The sequence below is a fragment of the Ursus americanus genome, chromosome 16 (assembly GCF_024610735.1).
Source record: "Ursus americanus isolate L20-20 chromosome 16, mUrsAme1.1.p, whole genome shotgun sequence".
Classification (NCBI taxonomy): Eukaryota; Metazoa; Chordata; class Mammalia; order Carnivora; family Ursidae; genus Ursus; species Ursus americanus.
In genome coordinates this window covers 27,047,035-27,061,091 of record NC_142142.1, presented here as the reverse complement: position 1 = coordinate 27,061,091, position 14,057 = coordinate 27,047,035, and positions in this window count along the sequence as shown.

Genomic DNA, 14,057 nt, shown 5'->3' with positions numbered 1-14,057 from the left:
TCAATACTTATATCTGAAAAAATAGACTTTAAAATAGACTGTAAAAAGAGATAAAGAAGGACATTATATAATAACAAAGGGGAGAATCCAACAATAAGATACAGAAATTGTAAATATTTATGCACCCAAAATGGGAGTATTCAAATGCATAACAAATGTAAAGGAGCATAGAGGAACTAAACAATGGTAATACAATAATAGTAGATGGCTTTCAGGCTCCACTTACATTGTTGGACAGATGATCCAAACAGGAAACCAATAAGGAGACAGTGACTTTGAATGACACAGTGGACCAGATAAATTTAACAAATATATTCAGAACATTCCATGCTAAAACAGCAGAACACATTCTTTTCAAGTGCACATGGAATATTCTCTAGAATAGATCACATCTTAAGCCACAAAACAAGCCCAAACAAATTAAAAAGATCAAAGTCATACCATGCATCCTTTCTGATCACAACACTATGAAACCAAATATCAACCACAAGAAGAAATATAGAAAAACTGTAAATACAGGGAGGTTAAATAGCATGCCAATAAACAATGAATGGGTCAACAAAGAAATAAAAGAAGAAATAAAGTTCATGGAAACAAAGATCAACAAAATTGATAAACCTCTATCCAGAATCATAAAAAAGGACAAAAATACATGAAATCAATAAAGAAAGAAGAGAAATAACAACCAACACCACAGAAACACAATTCTAAAAGAATATTATGAATAACTATGCCAATAAATTAGACAAACAGAATAAATGGATACATTTCTAGAAATATGTAACCTACCAAAACTGAAGCAGAAAGAAATATAAAATTTGAACAGACCAGTTCCCAGCAAGGAGATTGAATCATTAATCAAAAAATCCCAACAAAAGTCTAGGACCAAAGAGCTTAACAGGTGAAATCTACCAAAACCTTTAAAAAGGAGTTAGTACTGTTCTCAAACTATTCCAAAAAATAGAAGAAGGAACACCCAAATTCACTCTATGAGATTGGTATTACCCTGACACCAAAACCAGAAAAAGATACCATTAAAAATAAGAACTACATGTCAGAATGTCTGATGAACATGAGTGCAAAAATCCTCAACAAAATACCACTAAACAAAATCCAACAATACATTAAAAGAATCTCTACCATGACCAAGTGGGATTTATTCCTGGGTTACAAGTGTGGTTCAATATTTACAAATAAATCAATGTGATACATCACATTAAAAAAAAAGTATAAAAACCATGTGATCTTTAAACAGACACAGAAAAGGCATTTGGCAAAGTACAACATCCATTCATGATAAAAACCCTCAACAAAGTAGGTTTAGAAGGAACATAACTCAACATAACTAAAGGCTTTATATGAAAAACCCACAGCAAACATCATACTCAATGGGAAAACACTGAGAGCTTTTCCTCTACAATCAGGAACAAGGTGAGGATGTCCACTCTCACCACTTTCATTCAACATAGTACTGGAAGTCATAGCAATAGAAATCAGATGACAAAAATAAATAAAAGGCATTCAACTTTGTAAGGAAGAAGTAAAACTTTCACTATTTGCGGAAGACATGTTACTATATAGAGAAAACCTGAGGCTCCACCAAAATGCTACTAGAACTAATAAATGAATTCAGTAAGTTTACAGGATGCAAAATCAATATGCAGAAATCTGTTGCATTTCTATACACAATAAAGCAGTAGAAAGATAAATTAAAGAAACAATTTCATCTATAATTGCACCAAAAACAATGACACCTAGTAATAAACCTAACCAAAGAGGTAAAAGATCTGGACTCTGAATACTATGAAACACTGATGAAAAAAAATTGAAATGATACAAAGAAAGGGACATTCCACACTTATGGAATGGAAGAAAAACTATTGCTAAAATATCATTGCCCAAAACAATGTAAAGATTTAATGTAATCTATCAAAATATTAACAGTGTTTTTCACAGAACTGGAAAAAATAACCCTAAAATTTATATGGAACTACAAAAGACTGCAATTAGCCAATGCAATTTTGAAGGGGGGAAAAAAGGAAAGAAAGAAAAAAAATAAAGAAAGAAAAGCAAAGTTGGAGGTATCACAATTCCAAACTTCAAGATGTTACAAAGCTGTAGTAATCAAAACAGTATGGTACTGGCACTAAAATAGGCACATAGATCAATAGAACAGAACAGAAAACCCAGAAATAAATCCACAATTATTTGGTCAATTAATCTTCAACAAAGCAGGAAAGAATATCTGATGGGAAAAAGATAGTGTCTTCAACAAATGTTTTTTGGAAAATTGGCTACATGAAAAGAATGAAGCTGGACCACCAGCTTATACCATTCACAAGAATAAACTCAAAATGGATTAAAGACCTAAATGTAAGACCTGAAATTATAAAAAAAAAAATTTAGAAGAGATTATAGGCAATAATGTCTCTGACATTAGTTTTAGTAACATTTTTCTTGATATGTCTCCTTAGTCAAGCGAAACAAAAGCACAAATAAAATATTGGGACTACATCAAAATACAAAGCTTCTGCACAACAGAGGAAACAATCAACAAAACTAAAAGGCAACCTACAGAATGGGAGAAGATATTTACAAATGATATATCAGATAAAAGGTTTGTATCCAAGATATATACAGAACTAATATAATTCAACACCAAAAAAAAAGTAATAATCCAATTTAAAATGGGCAGAAGACATGAACAGATGTTTCTCCAAAGATGGCATCCAGATGGCCAACAGACACATCAAAAGATGTCCAACAACACTCATTATCAGGAAAATACAAATCAAAACTACAATGAGGGCCTCAGTGACTCAGTCAGTTAAGCGTGGACTCTTGATTTCTGCCCACATCATGATTTCAGAATAGTGAGATCAAACCCTGTGTCAACTCTGAGCTCATCAGGGAGTCTGCTTGAGATTCTTACTCTCTCCCTCTTCCCCTCCCCACTTGTGCACACACTCGCTCTCTAAAATAAACAAACAAACAAACAAACAAATCCTTTAAAAAGAACTACAGTGAGGTATCACCTCACACTTGCCATAATGGCAAAACTCAACAACAAAAGAAAAAACAGGTGTTGCAAGGACGTGGAAAACATGCATTGCTGGTGGAAATGCAAACTAGTGCAGCCACTGTGGAAAACAGTATGGAGGTTCCTCAAAAAATTGAAAGTAGAACTATCCTCTGGTCCAATAATCACACTACCAGGCATTTATCCAAAAAATACAAAAACACTAATTCAAAGGGACACATGCATCCCTATGTTTATAGTAACATTATTTACAATAGTCAAATTATGGAAACAACTCGTGTCCGTCAATGAATGAATGGATAAAGGGGTGGTATATATATACAATGGGATATTATTCAGCCTTATAAAATAATGAAACTGTGTCATTTACAATGGAGGGATGGAGCTACAGAGCATAATGCTAAGCAAAATAAGTCAGTGAGAGAAAGACAGATACCATACAATTTCATGCATATGTGGCATTTAAGAAACAAAACAAAGAGCAAGGGGGAAAAGAGAGGCAGAGAGAGAAAGACAAGCCTAGAAACAGACTCTTAACTATTGAAAATAAACTGATGGTTATTAGAAGGCAGGTGAGTGGGGTGGGGGGAGAGTGAAATAGGTGATGGGGATTGAGGACTGTACTTGTGATGAGCACTGGGTGATGTATGGAGTTGTTGAACCACTTCTTTGTATACCTGAAACTAATATAACACTGGATATTAACTATATTGGAATTAAAATTTTGAAAGTCTGTATCAGGGGCGCCTGGGTGGCACAGCAGTTGAGCGTCTGCCTTCGGCTCAGGGCGTGATCCCGGTGTTCTGGGATCGAGCCCCACATCAGGCTCCTCCGCTATGAGCCTGCTTCTTCCTCTCCCACTCCCCCTGCTTGTGTTCCCTTTCTCGCTGGCTGTCTCTATCTCTGTCGAATAAATAAATAAAACCTTTAAAAAAAATAAAAAGTCTGTATCAGAACAGGTATTTAAAAATAAACAAATAAAAATAATAATATATGCTATATTATAAAAATTTATAAGTCCAATTAATCACCAGTATTATTTATGCTTTATATTTATCAATAATGAAATTCTAAAAAATACATTTATATACAATTATAAATTTCTGAATTTTTAAAAAAATATAACAAGCATAAATGATTAGGAAGACTAGGAGAATATGAACCACAATTATAATAGGCAAGTACTTTTTCCTATTTTTCTTCCTACAATGTTACTTTACAAAAACATCACTTTGAGCATGCATTTCCATCATAATTACATAAATATTTGATAAAATTAAAGTAAAAGATATCACTAAATGTTTATGAATGACAATGACCAAAGTTATTTAAGAAATCAATAACCAGAGGAGTCCAAGATGGTGGAGGAGTAGGAGAATTTAGTCTGGTCCCAGAAATTCAGCTAGATAGCTGTCAAACCATTCAGAAAACCTGAGAACTCAACTGAAGATTGAAGAAAAGAATAACTACAACTCTACAAATAGACAAGTGACCATTTTCTGCAAGGGAGGAGGTGCAGAGAAGTGAATCCGAAATGTTATATGAGAAGATAGACTGTGGGGGGAGGGAGCCTCGTCAGCCAGCTAAAAACAAGTGATAGAGCAGGGGAGCACAAAATTGGAACTTTTAGAAGTCTGTTCACCTGAGGGATGTCACTCAGGCAGCTAAGTGGTAAGTGGAACCCTCACTGGGACAGTGTGGCCTCAGGATCCTTGGGGTCATAGGAAGAGTGGGGGTGCCTGAGTGTGTCAGAGCTCCCACATATCAAAGAAGGGAAGCCAGCAGCAAAAAGTGAGCCCAAAAGTGGGCTCTCAGCTCGGGGTTGCCATAAACCATGATCCTCAGCATAGTTGGGCCACTGTTCTTCGAGCAGGGGCCAAACAAGTGGCAGAACATGTTGGGAAGAGCCCCCCTTCCTCCCCTGGGAGGAGCTGTGTGGGAGTACGCCACAGGAGCCTGCTGGGTTTGGAGACTCCAAAAGAGGTCATATGTCTGAGATGGAAATGCTTGGTCACAGACTGGGTGAGCACAGAGTGTGGCGGGAGAGCAGGGAGACAGAAGTGATTGCTTTTCTCTGAGAGCTCACAGAGGAGTGAGGCCCTGAACTTTCAGCTCTGGGGCCAGAGATTGGGAGGACACCACTTTCATTTTCATCCTCTAAACCTGCACAGAAAGCCTTCAGGGAAAAAAATCCAAAGAGAACAAACCCCAGCAGATTACTTAGCCTGGTCCCAGGCAAAGGTGGAGCAATTCTGAATGGGGCAGACATTTGAGAAGCAACACAACAGGCCCCTGCCCCAGAAGGTGGGTGAGTCTGTGAAGTTTGGCACACAAGTGGTGGAGATGGATTGACCTGGAGGATCTGTTGAGGGTGTGGACCACAATAATTCAGCCCTGGGCTAGAGATTTCCACATGGCCATGTTTGCTTTGACCCTCTAAAGAGAAGTAGAAAGAGACCAGGGAACAAAGCTGCACAGACAACCAGCTCACATTAAGCCCACCCCCCTGAAAAAGGGTGGAGCAATTCCATGCAGAAAAAGATGCCTGAAAAGCTGAGCAGCAGGCCCCTTCCCCAGAAGACAGACTGGAAGAACAGGTGAATAAGATTAAACTTATTTCCCACAGAACTGTAAAACTTCAGTGCCAGGGGGAAATAATATAGGGTCTTCCAGGTGTTCCCTCGTGACTCACTTATACTTCCGGCTACAATTTTACATTTCTTTATTAGTTTCTTTTTCTTTTTCTTTTTTTTAACCCTACTCCCATTGCAAATAGATTTGTATTTCCCAACCTATGTTTTTAAGTTGCTTCTTAACTTTTCTTTTTCATCTGTATGTTTTATAGATTTATTCCCCATACCAGCCCATTTTTCATTCTATCCAATTTTATCTTGATATATATGTAAATTCTGATTTCTTCCCATTTTGGGATATAGTGCTTTCTAACACACAGACCAAATATAAAGCAGGAACAGGCAGATCACCCTACTGTATCCACCCTGAGAGATTATAATCTCTCTCTCCTACCCCCTCTTTCTCTTTTCTTTCTTTTTTAAAATCTCTTTTATCATTTTTATTGTTTTGGATCATCTTGGCTTTGATAATGTATCTGTGGTAGCTTTTGACACTTTGGATTTTTTCATAGGTGCATTTTGCTTGTGTTGTGGTTGATATTTTGGACTCCATATGTTGCATCAACCATCCCTCAACAGAATGACTAGAAGGAGGACCTCCCAAGAAAGAAAAGAACCAGAGACAATGTCCTCTGCCACAGATCGAATGGACATGGATATAAGCAAGATGTCAGAGGTAGACTTCAGGGTAGCAATCATGAAGTCAATAACTAGGCTTGAGAAAAGCATTAGTGATAATATATAATATCTAAGGGAAGAGATGAGATCTAATCAGACCAAACTTAAAAATGCTATGAATGAGATGCAGTCTAAACTGGATACTCTAACAGCCAGGGTAAATGAGGCAGAAGAAAGAATAAGTGATCTAGAAGATAAACTGATAGAGAGGAAGGAAGCCAAGAAAGATAGGGATAAATAGCTAGAAGCCCACAAGAACAGACTTAGAGATCAATGATGCCATGAAATGTTCCAGTGTCAGAATTATTGGGACCCTTGAGGGGGTGGAGAGAGAGAGAGGACTAGAAGGAATATTTGAGCAAATAGTAGTTGAGAACTTCCCTAATCTAGGGAAGGAAACAAGCATTCGTGTTCAGGAGGCAGAGAGGACCCCTCCCAAGATCAATAAAAAATAAATAAACACCCTGCCCTATAATAGTGAAACTTGCAAATCATAGAGCCAAGGAAGCTAACATGAGAAAGCTAGGGGGAAGAGGTTTCTTACATACAGAGGGAGGAACATCAGAATAACATCAGACCTATCCACAGAGACCTGGAAAGCCAGTAAAGGGTGGCAAGACAAATTCAGGGTACTAAATGAGAAGAACATGTGACCAAGAATACCTTATCCAGAAAGGCTGTCATTCAGAATGGACAGAGAGATAAAGAGCTTCCAGGACTGGCAGAAACTGGAAGAATATGTGACCACCAAGCCAGCCTTGCAAGGAATATAAAGGGGAATTCTATAAAAGAAGAAAGACCCCAAAAGTAATATAGACTAGAAATTTAGAGACAATCTATAGAAACAGGGACTTTACAGGCAATATGATAGCACTAAACTCATATCTGTCAATAGTTACCCTCAATGTGAATGGCCTAAATACTCCCATGAAATGGCACAGAGTTGCAGATTGTATAAAAAGATCCATCGATATGCTGTCTACACGTTTAGTTTCATTTTGAAACTAAAGACACCTCCAGGGGCACCTGGGTGGCTCGGTCATTAAGCATTTGCCTTTGGCTCTGGTCATGATCCCAGGGTCCTGACATCAAGCACCACATGAGGCTCCCTAATCAGCTGGGAGCCTGCTTCTCCCTTTCCCTCTGCCTGCTGCCCCCCTACTTGTGCTCTCTCTCTCTGTCAAATAAATAAATAAATAAAATCTAATAAATAAATACACCTCCAGATTGAAAGTGAGGGGATGGAGAACTATTTTTCATGCCAATGGACCTCAAAAGAAAGCTAGGCATATCAGGCAAATTAGATTTTAAACCAAAGACTGTAGTAAGAGATGTAGAGGGACACTATATCATACTTAAAGGGTCTATCCAACAAGAAATTCTAACAATTGTAAATATCTATGCCCCCAACATGGGAACAGCCAACTACATACACCAACTGTTAACCAAAATAAAGAATCACATTGATTATAATACATTAATAGTAGGAGACCTCAACACTCCACTCTCAGCAGTGGACGGATCACTTAAGCAGAAGATCAACAAAGAAACAAGGATTTTAAATGACATACAGGACCAGATGGACTTCGTAGGTACATACAGGACATTCCACCCTAAAACAACAGAATACACATTCTTCTCGAATGCACACAGAACTTTCTCCAGAATAGACCACATACTGGGTCAGAAATCTCAACCAATGCCAAAAGATTGAGATTATTCCCTGCATGTTATCAGACCACAATGCTTTGAAAATGGAACTCAATCACAAGAAAAAACTTGGAAGGAATTCAAACACTTGGAAGTTAAAAAGCATCCTGCTAAAGAATGATTGAGTCAACCAGGAAATTAATGAACTTAAACAATTCATGGAAACTAATGAAAATGAAAACACATTGGTCCAAAACACATCAGATACTTCAAGGCGGTCCTAAGTGGGAAATACATAGCCATCCAAGCTTCTTTCAGAAAAATCCTAAATGCAAAAGGTAACCTTACACCTAAAGCAGCTGGAGAAAGAACAGCACATAAAACCTAAACCCAGCAGGAGAAGAGAAATAATAAAGATTAGAGCAGAGATCAGAAAAACAATAGAACAGATCAATGAAACTAGAAGCTGGTTCTTTGAAAGAATTAATAAGATTGATAAACCTCTAACCAGACTTACCAAAAGAAAAGAGAAAGAACCCAAATTAATAAAATCATGAATGAAAGGGAAGAGATCATGACTAACACCAAGGAAATAGAAACAACTATTAGAAATTACCAGGAACTATATGCCAACAAACTAGGAAATCTGGAAGAAATGGGTGCATTCCTGAAAACTTACAAACTACCAAGACAGAAACAGGAAGAAGTAGACAACCTGGATAGACCAATAACCAGTAACAGAATTGAAGCAGTGATCAAAAACTTCCCCAAAAATAAGAGTCCAAGGCCAGATGGCTTCCCAGGAGAATTCTATCAAACATTTAAAGAAGAAATCATACTTATTCTATTAAAGCTGTTTCAAAAAATTGAAACAGAAGGAAAACTTCCAACCTCCTATGAGGTCAGCATTACCCTGATCCCAAAAGCAGGCAAAGACCACATCAAAAAGGAGAATTACAGACCAATATCCCTGATGAACATGGATGCCAAAATACTCAACCAGACCCCAGCTAATAGGATCCAACAGTACATTAAAAGGAGTATCCATCATAACCAGGTGGGATTTATTACTGGGATGCAAGGATGGTTCAACATTTGCAAATCAATCAACGTGATAGAGCACATCAATGAAAGAAAAGACAAGAACAATATGATTCTCTCAACTGATGCAGAAAAAACATTTGACAAAATGCAGCATCCTTTCCTGATTAAAACTCTCAAGAGTATAGGGATAGAGGAAATATACCTCAGTATAATAAGAGCCATCTATGAAAAGCCCACAGTGAATATCATTCTCAATGGGGAAAAACTGAGAACTTTACCCTTATGGTCAGGAACATGACAGGGATGCCCACTCTCACCACAGTTGTTCAACATAGTGTTGGAAGTCCTAGGCTCAGGAATCAGGCAACAAAAAGAAATAAAAGGCATCCAAACTGGCAAAGAAGTCAAACTCCCTCTCTTCACAGATGGCATGATACTTTATGTGGAAAACCTGAAAGACTCCACTCCCAAATTACTAGAAATCATATAGCAATTTAGCAATGTTACAGGATACAAAATCAATGCACAGAAATCAGTAGCTTTTCTATACACTAACAATGTAACTGAAGAAAGAGAAATTAAGGAATCAATCCCATTTACAATAGCACCAAAAACCATAAAATACCTGGGAATAAACCTAACCAAAGAGGTAAAGGATCTGTACTCTACAAACTACGGAACGCTTATGAAAGAAATTGAGGAAGATGCAAAGAGAGGGAAAAATATTCCAAGCTCATGCATTGAAAGAAAAAATATTTTAAAAATGTCTATGCTGCCTAGAGCAATCTACAATTTCAATGCAATCCCTACCAAAATACCATCGACATTTTTTACAGAGCTGGTATAAACAATCCTAAAATTTGTATGGAACTGGAAAAGACCCCAAATTGCCAGGGGATTGTCGAAAAAGTAAACCAAAGCTGGGGGCATCACAACGCCTAAATTCAAGCTATATTACAAAGCTGTGATCATCAAGACAGCATGGTATTGGCACAAAAACAGACACATAGATCAATGGAACCAAATAGAGAACACAAAAATGGACCCTCAACTCTATGTTCAACTAATCTTCAACAAAGCAGGAAAGACTATCCAATGGAAAAGGACAGTCTCTTCTATCAATGGTGCTGGGAAAATTGGACAGCCACATGGAGAAGAATGAAACTGGACCATTCTCTTACACCATACCCAAAGATAAACTCAAAATGGATGAAAGACCTCAATGTGAGACAGTAATCCATCAAAATCCTTGAGGACAACATAGGCAGTAACCTGTTTGACATTGGCCACAGTGATCTCTTTCAAGACATGTCTCTAAAGGCAAGGGAAACAAAAGCAAAAATGAACTTTTGGGCTTCATCAGGATAAAAAGCTTTTTCACAGCAAAGGAAATAGTCAACAAAAATAAAAGGCCTACTACAGAATGGGAGAAGATATTTGAAAGTGACATATCAGATAAACGGCTACTATCCAAGATCTATAGAGGACTTATCAAGATCAACCCCCCAAAAAACAAATAATCCCTTAAGAAATGGGCAGAAGACATGAACGGACACTCCTCCAAAGAAGACATACAAATGGCTAACAGACACATGAAAAAATGTTCAACATCACTATCCATCAGGGAAATACAAATGAAAGCCACATTGAGATACCAACTTACACCAGTTAGAATGGCAAAAATTAACAAGACAGGAAACAACAAGTGTTGGCGAGGATGTGGAGAAAGGGGAACCCTCTTACACTGTTAGTGGGAATGCAAGCTTGTACAGTCACTCTGGAAAACAGTATTGAGTTTCCTCAGGATATTAAAAACAGAGCTACCCTATGACCTAGCAATTGTGCTATTAGGTATTTACCCCAAAGATACAGAAAAGAAGGGGCACATGCACCCCAATGTTCATAGCAGCAATGACCACAATAACGAAATTGTGGAGGGAGCTGAGATGTCCTTGAACAGATGAATGGATAAAGAAGTTGTGGTTCATATATACAATGGAATATTACTCAGCCATCAGAAAGGATGAATACCTGCCATTTGCATTGACATGGATGGAACTAGAGGATATTATGCTAAGTAAAATAAGTCAAGAAGAGAAAAACAATTATCATATGGTTTCACTCATATGTGGAATGAAAGGAATAGCACAGAGGATCACAGGGGAAGGGAGGGAAAACTGAATGGGAAATCAGAGAGTGAGACAAACCATAAGAGTCTCTGGACTCCAGGAAGAAAACTGAGGGTTTTAGAAGGGAGGGGGGTTGGGGGATGAGGTAACTGGGTGATGGGTATTAAGGAGGGTAGGTGTGGTGATGAGCACTGGGTGTTGTTCACAACTAATGAATCATTGAATGCTACATAAAAAATTAATGATGTACTATATGCTGGCTAATTGAACATAATAATAAAAAAATAACAAATATAAAATGTTGGGAAAAAAGTAATCAATAACCATGGAAATGGCCAAAAAATTACATTAACATGATGGATTTGAGTTAATTTTTAAATATTTTAAGCCAACTCTATTATAAACTGACACAATAGATATTACCTACATATCTAAGAAAATATTTCTCAACACATGGAATAAGGCAAGTGAACTAAAATATAATTGAACTAAATATAATTTAGTTTTCAACTAAAATAAAAATATTAGTTTTTAGTTTTGGATAAATGTGGCCACCAGAATAGATAAAATTAAAAAGGCAGTGTTGGTGAGCATGTGGAGTATCCTGGTTTCTCATATACTGTTGAGAGTGTGAATTATCACGACCGATTTCAAACTGTTTGCCATTATCTACTAAAGGTAAATGTATTCTGACTCTGTGGCCTAACAACTATATTCCTAGATTTATCTAATAAAACAGAAATAGAAATAACATGTTAGAATGTTAACAGCAGTACAAAACAACATTCTAATGTGCTCATTAATAGTAAAATGTATATAAATATTGCTGCATAGTCACAAAATGAAATTATATATAACAAAGAGGAAATGTATGTGGAACAATATGATTATATTTTACAACCATAACTGTGTAAAGGAAGATAAATTAAAAAAAACCTGAACAATATCACATATATAAAGTTTAATTCAGCAAAATTAATTTATATTATTAGAGGCCAGGATGGTGGTTATCTTTGGGGTATGGATGATAATAATTGGAAGAAGATAAAAAAAGGACTTCCAGGATGTTGATACTTTTTTTTTTCTTTATCTAGGTACAGGTTTTGGTGGTGTTCACTTAGTGAAAATGTGTTGAATTGGAACATGACATGTGCATCTTCCTGTTGGCATGATACTTCAATAAAATTTTTAAATTGAATGTATGTTTCTACAGCTGTACTTTCAAATATTTTTACTGATAAAACTCTATATACAATGCTTATTTTCCTTTGGGATGAATATATTGAAATACACAGAAAAATTCTACAAAAATCATCTGAAGGCAATATTACCTTCTAGATGTCATCGGTGTATGTTTTACTGCAAACAATAACATAAAATATTTCATTTTTATAAGAAGATTATATTAAAATAGTTTGAGAATTTCATGAGGAAATGACTAAGTGCATTTTATATCTTATTTTAACATGAAAGATATTTCAACCCAAAAATCCATACTGGATTTATTTTGCTTGATTTCATCATCTCCATTGATTCAATAAACCAGACAAATGTAAAATCTGATTTTGTTTGATGTTAATGAATGGTACCTAAATGTCGAAATTATACTGCATCAATGGAGGAAGGAACATATACAAAAAGATCTAGAAACGAGTTTTAACCTTCCAAATCTTTCCTATCAATTGCTCTGTATACATTTTTGTTGTTTTTCAATTTTGCCACATGCGTATGGCTTTACTGATCAAAAGTAAACCCTGTCTCCTTTGTTTGAGACATTACCACAATGTATCAGAACTTCCAATATAGTACATAATCTCACTCTGGTTTCTATTGTGGCTGTTTTTATATGGCTTACCTTCCTTGCTGTACTGTTAACTTCTTAGGATCCAGGACTGTCAGTTGCTTATCTTTTTTTTTATTTCTGCAAGAGTTGACCTCTAAGCATCACACTTAGGAAGTGCATTGAATGATTCACCTTCAATTTTGTTTTGTTTTGTTTTTGTCCATATTTGTTTGGTTTGTGGGATTCTTAGCTTTGGACATTGTCATGAATGATGTTTAGAAATAACATTTTATATTTTCTTACTAAGCCAAGGGATTTTATTTAACCTCTCTGAGCCTCAGTCTTCTATAAAATGGTGAGAGTGACACTATACCTCTTTCAGAGTAGATATGAAGACAGGATAGAATAAAAGTGTAATGTGTTTGGTATTTTATTAAATACATGGCAGCTAAATAATAAGTATAATTTCCCTTGTCTTTCTCCTTTCCCAAAAGCCTATCTTTTTATTTTATTTATTTTTTTTAAGATTTTATTTATTTATTTGACAGAGATAGAGACAGCCAGCGAGAGAGGGAACACAAGCAGGGGGAGTGGGAGAGGAAGAAGCAGGCTCCCAGCGGAGGAGCCCGATGTGGGACTCGATCCCAGAACGCCAGGATCACGCCCTGAGCCGAAGGCAGACGCTTAACCGCTGCGCTACCCAGGCGCCCCAAAAGCCTATCTTTTTAAAGTGGTATTAACATTTGTAAGAAAAACGCTTCCCTATTTAACCTGAACAAAATCCCTAAAACAAGACACTGTTCACCCATTTTTCCCACCCCTCACTCCCACTTCTGGCAACTGCCAATCTGTTCCCTGGATCTATGAGCTTGGGTTTTGTTTATTTGTTTATTTAGATTTCACATATAGGAGAGATCATAAGATACTTGCTTTTCTGTGACTTATTTCACTCAGCATAATGCCTGTAGGGTCCATTAATGTTGTATATGGCAAAATTCCATTCCTTTTTATGGCTAATTAATATTCCAGTGTGTGTGTGTGTGTGTGCGCGTGTATCACAATTTCTTTATCCACTTATCCATCAATGGACACTTAGGTTG